This window comes from Coregonus lavaretus (assembly GCF_964263955.1).
Source record: "Coregonus lavaretus genome assembly, chromosome: 1".
Lineage (NCBI taxonomy): Eukaryota > Metazoa > Chordata > Actinopteri > Salmoniformes > Salmonidae > Coregonus > Coregonus lavaretus.
The window spans coordinates 41851769-41862360 of NC_139988.1; positions in this window are offsets into that span (position 1 = coordinate 41851769).

Here is a 10592-nt window from a genome sequence, read left to right on the forward strand (position 1 = left end):
TTGTTAACGAAGCATCCCACGATAAAGTAGCCTTTAATTTTTGCCCACTGGGGAAAATTATGTCATATGAACAATCTCACATTCAAATAATCTCAATGTTCTTTTTTTGGTCTTTTTTTTCTAACAGTTGGTTAACAAAAAATTACCAGGTAAAATAAATAAAAATGTTTTACTCCCTCTTTGTTTTCCAGCATCCCAAAACTGAGTTTTCCCCAATTACATATTCAGGAAAAAGGTTGTAATTCGTTATCCTCTTGCCTTTGAGCTTCAAACACTTCAAATTGTCCCACGTTGTGCATGAAATAGCATCGACAGGATTATATTTCTCTGCCACTGAAACAGTAGTTGGTGAAGCAGATCTTTATGTGGCAGAGGAGGGGATTGCTGCTTTTTATATGGTATTGAGCCTCATCTCCCTAGTCAGTATATCTTAGTGAGAATAATGGGCGGGGTCCGACTACTATCGGAGCTACAGAAGAGTTGTATTGCTGCTTTCCAAATTGAACATTGACAAAATATCTTGTCATTCCAAATATTCTCCAGATATATCTATATATGTTGTATTTTGTGACCACATCCAGGCTAGTGTTTATTAGCCTAGCAGATAAGAGCGTTGGGCCAGTAACCGAAAGGTCGCTGGTTCCAATGTATTTTTTATTTTTATTTCACCTTTATTTTAACTTGGAAGACATATTGAGACCTAGGTCGCTTTTAAAAATTCGCCCTGTATATACAAAACAAATATACACATTATAACCAAACTATATACAGTACCAGTCAAAAGTTTGGACACACCTACTCATTCAAGGATTTTTCTTTATTTTTACTATTTTATACATTGTAGAATAATAATGAAGACATCAAAACTATTAAATAACACATATGGAATCATGTAGTAACCAAAAAAGTGTTTAACAAATCAAATTGTATTTTATATTTGAGATTCTTCAAATAGCCACCCTTTGCCTTGATGACAGCTTTGCACACTTTTGGTATTCTCTCAACCAGCTTCACCTGGAATGCTTTTCCAACAGTCTTGAAGGAGTTCCCACATATGCTGAGCACTTGTTGGCTGCTTTTCCTTCACTCTGCCGTCCGACTCATCCCAAACCATCTCAATCGGGTTGAGGTCGGGTGATTGTGGACGCCAGGTCATCTGATGCAGCACTCCATTACTCTCCTTCTTGGTTAAATAGCCCTTAAACATCCTGGAGGTGTGTTGGGTCATTGTCCTGTTGAAAAACAAATGATAGTCCCACTAAGCCCAAACCAGATGGGATGGCGTATCACTGCAAAATGCTGTGGTAGCCATGCTGGTTAAGTGTGCCTTGAATTCTAAATAAATCACAGACAGTGTCACCAGCAAATCACCCCCACACCATAACACCTCCTCCTCCATGCTTTACGGTGGGGACTACACAAGCGGAGATAATCCGTTCACCCACACCGTCTCACAAAGACACAGCGATTGGAATCAAAAATCTCCAATTTGGACTCCAGACCAAAGGACAAATTTCCACTGGTCTAATGTCCATTGTTCGTGTTTCTTGGCCTAAGCAGGTCACTTCTTCTTATTGGTGTCCTTTAGTAGTGGTTTCTTTGCAGCAATTTGACCACGAAGGCCTAATTCACACAGTCCCCTCTGAACAGTTGATGTTGAGATGTGTCTGTGACTTGAACTCTGTGAAGCATTTATTTAGGCTGCAATTTCTGAGGTTGGTAACTCCAATGAACTTATCCTCTGCAGCAGAGGTAAATCTGAGTCTTCCATTCCTGTGGTGGTCCTCATGAGAGTCAGTTTCATCATAGCGCTTGATGGTTTTTGCGACTGGACTTGAAGAAACTTTCAAAGTTCTTGAAATGTTGCATATTGACTGACATTCATGTCTTAAAGTAATGATGGACTGTCATTTCTCTTTGCTTATTTGAGCTGTTCTTGCCATAATATGGACTTGGTCTTTTACCAAATAGGGCTATCTTCTGTATACCACCCCTACCTTGTCACAACACAACTGAATGGCTCAAACGCATTAATAAGGAAAGATATTCCACAAATTAAATTTTAAGAAGGCACACCTGTTAATTAAAATGCATTCCAGGTGACTACCTCATGAAGCTGGTTGAGAGAATGCCAAGAGTGTTTAAAGCTGTCATCAAGGCAAAGTGTGGCTATTTGAAGAATCTCAAATATAACATATATTTTGATTTGTTTAACACTTTTTTGATTACTACATGATTCCATATGTGTTATTTCATAGTTTTTATGTCTTCATTATTATTCTACAATGTAAAAAATAGTAAGAATAAAGAAAAACCCTTGAATGAGTAGGTGTGTCCAAACTTTTGACTGGTACAGTGGCTTGCGAAAGTATTCACCCCCTTGGCATTTTTCCTATATTGTTGCCTTACAACCTGGAATTAAAATGGATTTATGGGGGGTGTGTATCATTTGATGTACACAACATGCCTACCACCTTGAAGATCCAAAATATTTTTTCTTGTGAAACATACAAGAAATAAGACAAAAAACTGAAAACTTGAGCGTGCATAACCCCCCCCCCCCCCCCCCCCCCCAAAGTCAATAGTTTGTAGAGCCACCTTTTGCAGCAATTACAACTACAAGTCTCTTGGGGTATGTTTCTATAAGCTTGACACATCTAGCCACTGGTATTTTTGCCCATTCTTCAAGGCAAAACTGCTCCAGCTCCTTCAAGTTGGATGGGTTCTGCTGGTGTACAGCAATCTTTAAGTCATACCACAGATTCTCAATTGCATTGAGGTCTGGGCTTTGACTAGGCCATTCCAAGACATTTAAAAGTTTCCCTAAACCACTTGAGTGTTGCTTTAGCAGTATGCTTAGGGTCATTGTCCTGCTGGAAGGTGAACCCCCGTCCCAGTCTCAAATCTCTGGAAGACTGAAACAGGTTTCCCTCAAGAATTTCCCTGTATTTAGCGCCATCCATCATTCCTTCAATTCTGACCAGTTTCCCAGTCCCTGCCGATGAAAAACATCCCCACAGCATGATGCTGCCACCACCATGCTTCACTGTGGGGATGGTGCTCTCGGGGTGATGAAAGGTGTTGGGTTTGCGCCAGACATAGTGTTTTCCTTGATGGCCAAAAAGCTCAATTTTAGTCTCATCTGACCAGAGTACCTTCTTCCATATGTTTGGAGAGTCTCCCACATGCGATTTGGCGAACACCAAACGTGTTTGCTTATTTTTTTCTTTAAGCAATGACTTTTTTTCTGCCCACTCTTCTGTAAAGCCCAGCTCTCTGGAGTGTACGGCTTAAAGTGGTCCTATGAACAGATACTCCAATCTCCGCTGTGGAGCTTTGCAGTTCCTTCAGGGTTATCTTTGGTCTCTTTGTTGCCTCTCTGTTTAATGCCCTCCTTGCCTGGTCTGTGAGTTTTGGTGGATGGCCCTCTCTTGGCAGGTTTGTTGTTGTGCCATATTCTTTCCATTTTCTTATAATGGATTTAATGGTGCTCCGTTGCATGTTCAAAGTTTCTGATATTTTTTCATAACCTAACCCTGATCTGTACATCTCCACAACTTTACCCTCATCAATCTACACACCATACCCCACAATGACAAAGCGAAAATAGGTTTTTAGACATTTTTGCTAATTTATTAAAAATAAAAAAACGAAATGCCTTATTTACATAAGTATTCAGACCCTTTGCTATGAGACTCTAAATTGAGCTTGGGTGCATCCTGTTTCCATTGATCATCCTTGAGATGTTTCTACAACTTGATTGGAGTCCACCTGTGGTAAATTCAATTGATTGGACATTATTTGGAAAGGCACACATCTGTCTATATAAGGTCCCCCAGTTGACAGTGCATGTCAGAGCCAAACCCAAGCCATGAGGTTGAAAGAATTGTCCGTAGAGCTCCGAGATAGGATTGTGTCGAGGCACAGATCTGGGGAAGGGTACCAAGACATTTCTGCATCATTGAAGGTCCCCAAGAACACAGTGGCCTCCATCATTCTTAAATGGAAGAAGTTTGGAACCACCAAGACTCTTCCTAGAGCTGGCCAACCGGCCAAACTGAGCAATAGGGGGAGAAGGGCCTTGGTCAGGGAGGTGACCAAGAACCCAATGGTCACTCAGACAGAGCTCCAGAGTTCCTCTGTGGAGATAAGAGAACCTTCCAGAAGGACAACCATCTCTGCAGCGCTCCACCAATCAGGCCTTTATGGTAGAGTGGCCAGACTGAAGCCACTCCTCAGTTAAAGGCACATGACAGCCTACTTGGAGTTTGCCAAAAGACACCTAAAAGATTGTCAGACCTTGAGAAACAAGATTATCTGGTCTAATGAAACCAAGATTGATCTCTTTGGCCTGAATGCCAAGCGTCACGTCTGGAGAAAACCAGGCAATGCTCATCACCTGGCCAATACCATCCCTACGGTGAAGCATGGTGTTGGCAGCATCATTCTGTGGGGATGTTTTTCAGCGGCAGGGACTGGGAGACTAGTCAGGATCGAGGGAAAGATTAACAAAGCCAAGTACAGAGAGATCCTTGATGAAAACCTGCTCCAGAGCACTCAGGACCTCAGACTGGGGTGAAGGTTCACCTTCCAACAGGACAACGACCCTAAGCACACAGCCAAGAAAACGCAGGAGTGGCTTCGGGACAAGTCTCTGAATGTCCTTGAGTGGCCCAGCCAGACCCCGGACATGAACCCGATCGAACATCTCTGGAGAGACCTGAAAATAGCTGTGCAGCAACGTTCCCCATCCAAGCTGACTAGAGAGGATCTGCAGAGAAGAATGGGAGAAACTCCCCGAATACAGGTGTGCCATGCTTGTAACGTCATACCTAAGAAGACTTGAGACTGTAATCGCTGCCAAAGGCTGCCAAAGGTGCTTCAATAAAGTACTGAGTAAAGGGTCTGAATGCTTATGTACAGTTGAAGTCGGAAGTTTACATACACGTAGGTTGGAGTCATTAAAACTTGATTTTCAACCACTACACAGATTTCTTGTTAACAAACTATAGTTTTGGCAAGTCGGTTAGGGCATCTACTTTGTGCATGACACAAGTAATGTTTCCAACAATTATTTTATAGACAGATTATTTCACTTATAATTCACTGTATCACAATTCCAGTGGGTCAGAAGTTTACATACACTAAGTTGACTGTGTGTTTAAACAGCTTGGAAAATTCCAGAAAATGATGTCATGACTTTAGAAGCTTCTGATAGGCTAATTGACATAATTTAAGTCAATTGGAGGTGTCCCTGTGGATGTATTTCAAGGCCTACCTTCAAACTCAGTGCCTCTTTGCTTGACATCATGGGGAAATCAAAAGAAATCAGCCAAGACCTCAGAAAAAAGATTGTAGACCTCCACAAGTCTGGTTCATCCTTGGGAGCAATTTCCAAACGCCTGAAGGTACCACGTTCATCTGTATAAACAATAGTATGCAAGTATAAACACCATGGGACCACGTAGCCGTCATACCGCTCAGGAAGGAGAGGTGTTCTGCCTCCTAGAGATGAACGTACTTTGGTGTGAAAAGTGCAAATCAATCCCAGAACAACAGCAAAGGACTTTGTGAAGATGCTGGAGGAAACAGGTACAGAAGTATCTATATCCACAGTAAAACGAGTCCTATATTGACATAACCTGAAAGGCCACTCAGCAAGGAAGAAGCCACTGCTCCAAAACCGCCATAAAAAAGCCATACTACGGTTTGCAACTGCACATGGGGACAAAGATCGTACTTTTTGGAGAAATGTCCTCTGGTCTGATGAAACAAAAATAGAACTGTTTGGCCATAATGACCATTGTTATGTTTGGAGGAAAAGGGGTGTGGCTTGCAAGCCGAAGAACACCATCCCAACCGTGAAGCACGGGGGTGGCAGCATCATGCTGTGGGGGTGCTTTGCTGCAGGAGGGACTGGTGCACTTCACAAAATACGGGGGGCCAGTATGACATTTTTTTTTTTTTTATAATTTAAAAAAATAATGTATGCACTTACTAACTGTAAGTCGCTCTGGATAAGAGTGTCTGCTAAATGACTAAAATGTAAATGAGTAATGGGCCAAAATTCACCCAACTTATTGTGGGAAGCTTGTGGAAGGCTACCCGAAATGTTTGACCCAAGTTAAACAATTTAAAGGCAATGCTACCAAATACTAATTGAGTGTATGTAAACTTCTGACCCACTGGGAATGTGATGAAAGATATAGAAGCTGAAATAAATCATTCTCTCTACTATTATTCTGACATTTCACATTCTTAAAATAAAGTGGTGATCCTAACTGACCTAAAACAGGGAATTTTTACTAGGATTAAATGTCAGGAATTGTGAAAAACTGAGTTTAAATGTATTTGGCTAAGTTGTATGTAAACTTCCGACTTCAACTGTAAATGTGATATTTCAGTTTTACATTTTTTTATTTGTATTTGTTAAAATGTCTAAAAACCTGTTTTTGCTTTGTCATTATGGGGTATTGTGTGTAGATTGGTGAGGGGGAAAAAACGATTTAATCCATTTTAGAATAAGGCTGTAACATAACAAAGTGGAAAAAGTCAAGGGGTCTGAATACTTTCCAAATGTACTGTATATACACATTAAAATACAAAAACACAGTCATGGGAAGCACAGATAAACCATCACAAATCACCAAGAAAAACAGCTGCATTACTCCACGAATAAGTCCCAAATCAATACTTGAAATTGCCCGAACAGCAACAGAACATCAAGATGAAATACATTTAGAATTTTGTTCCAGCAATATGGTGCATTAAAACTAAAAGCATATTTACCTAGCTCGGTGGAGACCCTAGGAACCTCGAGTTAATCCCAGAATCCCAGAGCCAACTAGGTGAAAAATCTGTTGATGTGCACTTAATCCTAATTGCTTCTGTAAATCTCTCTGGATAAGAGAGTCTTGTAAATGAGTTCTTTTTTTTATGTAAAAAAAATGCTAATGACAGCAGTAGGCCTAAATAATAGCTTCATATTATTATGCGCCCTAATTGGTGTGTGTGTGTGTGTGTGTGTGTGTGTGTGTGTGTGGGGGGGGGGTAAATTTAGGGTGCGTTCGTAATGCACTCTGTCTATCTACTCCGATTTCAGAGCACTCTCTTCTGAGTGTGCCAGTGCACAGAATAACTGATTAATTTACCAACGTGCAACACCCATTGAATATGGCTGGTGTCAGTAAACCCTTCTCCTCAGCCAGGGCGTCCAGTGTGCGCTCTGAATTTATGAACAGGCAATCTGACAACGCTCTGAATTTACGAACGCCCAGAGCGCACTCTGGCACTCCAAATTGAATTTATGAACGCACCCAACATATTATAGAATAAGGGTGCATCCGTAAATTCACTCTGGCTATCTACTCCGATTTCTTAGCACTCTGGTCTGAGTGTGCCAGAGCGCAGAATAACTAATGAATTTCCGAACACGCAACACCCGTTGAATATGACCGGTGTCCATAAACATCAGCAAAAAAAAAAACACGTAATTAAATTGTTTCCAGCAGCACAGTTACAATCGCCAATGCTCTAGTCTAGATAACATGAAAACAGCCTAACCACCTCTGCTAGGGTAAGTAAAATGGTCAGAGTGAGCTGTTCTCTCATTTGTGTCTGGAAGTAGCTAGCCAACTTTAGCCAGTTCAGCTCTGATCGACCCTACTCCTCCGCCAGAGCGTCCAGTGTGCGCTGTGGATTTACGAACCGGCAAAGATTGAACGAACGACCAGAGCGCACTCGGACACACTGGAGGGTAGGGGAATGGTCTGAACAAGCGAATCGTGGAATCCGGGAGAAAGCAAGCGTGCTTGTTTGAAATGTTAAAGCGTTGCGGTAGCTATTGATAAAGAAGAACATCAAGATGAAGCTGCTGAGTTACAAGTGGGATGCACTGTTGAGTGCTACATCCCGAGGGGTTCGTGCTGATTGTACGGAGATTGTGACAGCCGGTTAAATGGCGTCCCTTGACAAGGCAAGACCAAGATGTATGTCAGGAGAAGTGCAGTATTATCATAAGGAGAGTTATACTTGGAATACGGAGGAGGAATGGAGGGAAAAGGAGAGGCAGATGAGGTCTAAGAGAGAGAGAGAGAGAGGGAGGAAGAGGGAGTTTGAGTTGGTTAAAAATGGCGGTGGAAAGGGAGATGGTTTGTTAAAGAAGAATGGTAGAAAGTGTACAAGGAGTGAGTTGAAGACAGGAGGAGAAATAGAAATGAATGAGGGCGAAGTATCGGAGGTGGTAGGTGTGATGAAGTTATCGGAGCCCGAGGCTTGCATGAAAGGTCAGTATAAAGATGAGTCTGTGACAGTAGGAGTGAAGTCTTTGGAAAAAGTGGGCCTTTGCCTTAAAGCTGATCCATTTGTGGTTTCAGGGTGGGTAAAAACAGAGTTGGGTGCTGTGGAATCTTGTGATAATTGTTTGTGTTTCTGCTGGTCAGAGGGAGCAGGCACTCCTTGTTAAAGGAATGGGGGCAAGATATGTGAAATGTTTTGCTCTCAAGAAAAGGGCGCCATTGAAAGGAGTAATTACTGGGGTAGCGGTAAATGTTAAAGCTGACCAACTGAAGATTCCCGGTGTTTGTAATGCTCGTTGTTTGGTACAACGCAGACACGGTGGCGTGAGTGGAGAAACAGAAGAGTCATTGTCTGTTTGGAGTTTTGATGTTGAGTCTTTGCCCGACAAAGTGATGTTAGGATATACAGTGAGGGAAAAAAGTATTTGATCCCCTGCTGATTTTGTACGTTTGCCCACTGACAAAGAAATGATTAGTCTATAATTTTAATGGTAGGTTTATTTGAACAGTGAGAGACAGAATAAATAAATAAAAAAATCAGAAAAACGCATGTCAAAAATGTTATAAATTGATTTGCATTTTAATGAGGGAAATAAGTATTTGACCCCTCTGCAAAACATGACTTAGTACTTGGTGGCAAAACCCTTGTTGGCAATCACAGAGGTCAGACGTTTCTTGTAGTTGGCCACCAGGTTTGCACACATCTCAGGAGGGATTTTGTCCCACTCCTCTTTGCAGATCTTCTCCAAGTCATTAAGGTTTCGAGGCTGACGTTTGGCAACTCGAACATTCAGCTCCCTCCACAGATGTTCTATGTGATTAAGGTCTGGAGACTGGCTAGGCCACTCCAGGTCCTTAATGTGCTTCTTCTTGAGCCACTCCTTTGTTGCCTTGGCCGTGTGTTTTTGGTCATTGTCATGCTGGAATACCCATCCACGACCCATTTTCAATGCCCTGGCTGAGGGAAGGAGGTTCTCACCCAAGATTTGACGGTACATGGCCCCGTCCATCGTCCCTTTGATGCGGTGAAGTTGTCCTGTCCCCTTAGCAGAAAAACACCCCCAAAGCATAATGTTTCCACCTCCATGTTTGACGGTGGGTATGGTGTTCTTGGGGTCATAGGCAGCATTCCTCCTCCTCCAAACACGGCGAGTTGAGTTGATGCCAAAGAGCTGGATTTTGGTCTCATCTGACCACAACACTTTCACCCAGTTCTCCTCTGAATCATTCAGATGTTCATTGGCAAACTTCAGATGGGCATGTATATGTGCTTTCTTGAGCAGGGGGACCTTGCGGGCACTGCAGGATTTCAGTCCTTCACGGCGTAGTGTGTTACCAATTGTTTTCTTGGTGACTATGGTCCCAGCTGCCTTGTGTAGGTCTACAATCTTGTCCCTGACATCCTTGGAGAGCTCTTTGGTCTTGGCCATGGTGGAGAGTTTGGAATCTGATTGATTGATTGCTTTTGTGGACAGGTGTCTTTTATACAGGTAACAAACTGAGATTAGGAGCACTCCCTTTAAGAGTGTGCTCCTAATCTCAGCTCGTTACCTGTATAAAAGACACCTGGGAGCCAGAAATCTTTCTGATTGAGAGGGGGTCAAATACTTATTTCCCTCATTAAAATGCAAATCAATTTATAACATTTTTGACATGCGTTTTTCTGGATTTTGTTGTTGTTATTCTGTCTCTCACTGTTCAAATAGACCTACCATTAAAATTATAGACTGATCATGTCTTTGTCAGTGGGCAAACGTACAAAATCAGCAGGGGATCAAATACTTTTTTCCCTCACTGTATAAGTTATCCAGTACAAGCTTTTGTGCCGAATACATAATGTTGTAACAGGTGTCAAGCTTATGGGCATGTGGCAGCAGTGTGTAGGAGGGAGGTTCCTAGGTGAGAAGTGTGCAGAAGGGCATGAGACAAAGGAATGTGTAGCATTGGGGAAAGTAGTGGTATGTGTTAATTGTAGGGGTGCCCATGGGGCTGGGGATCAGACATGTCCCGTGCGAGAGAGGCAGGTTGAGGTTTCCAGGGTTAGAGTAGTGCAGAAGTTGTCATAAACTGAGGCAGTGAAGAAAGTAGAGGAAGATGGGTGAAGGTGGAGGGATCCTGAGATGAGTGGTGTGAGTAGTAGATCTGTACCAGTACAGAGGGATAAACCAATAAGTGATATGTTTCAGTAAGATTGGATTTTTGGCATTTATAGCAATGGTTATCAACTGTACTGCAGGGATGGAATGTAAGTCGCAGAAAATAGAGGTTGTGGTGGCAGCTGCAGAGAGGTATTTG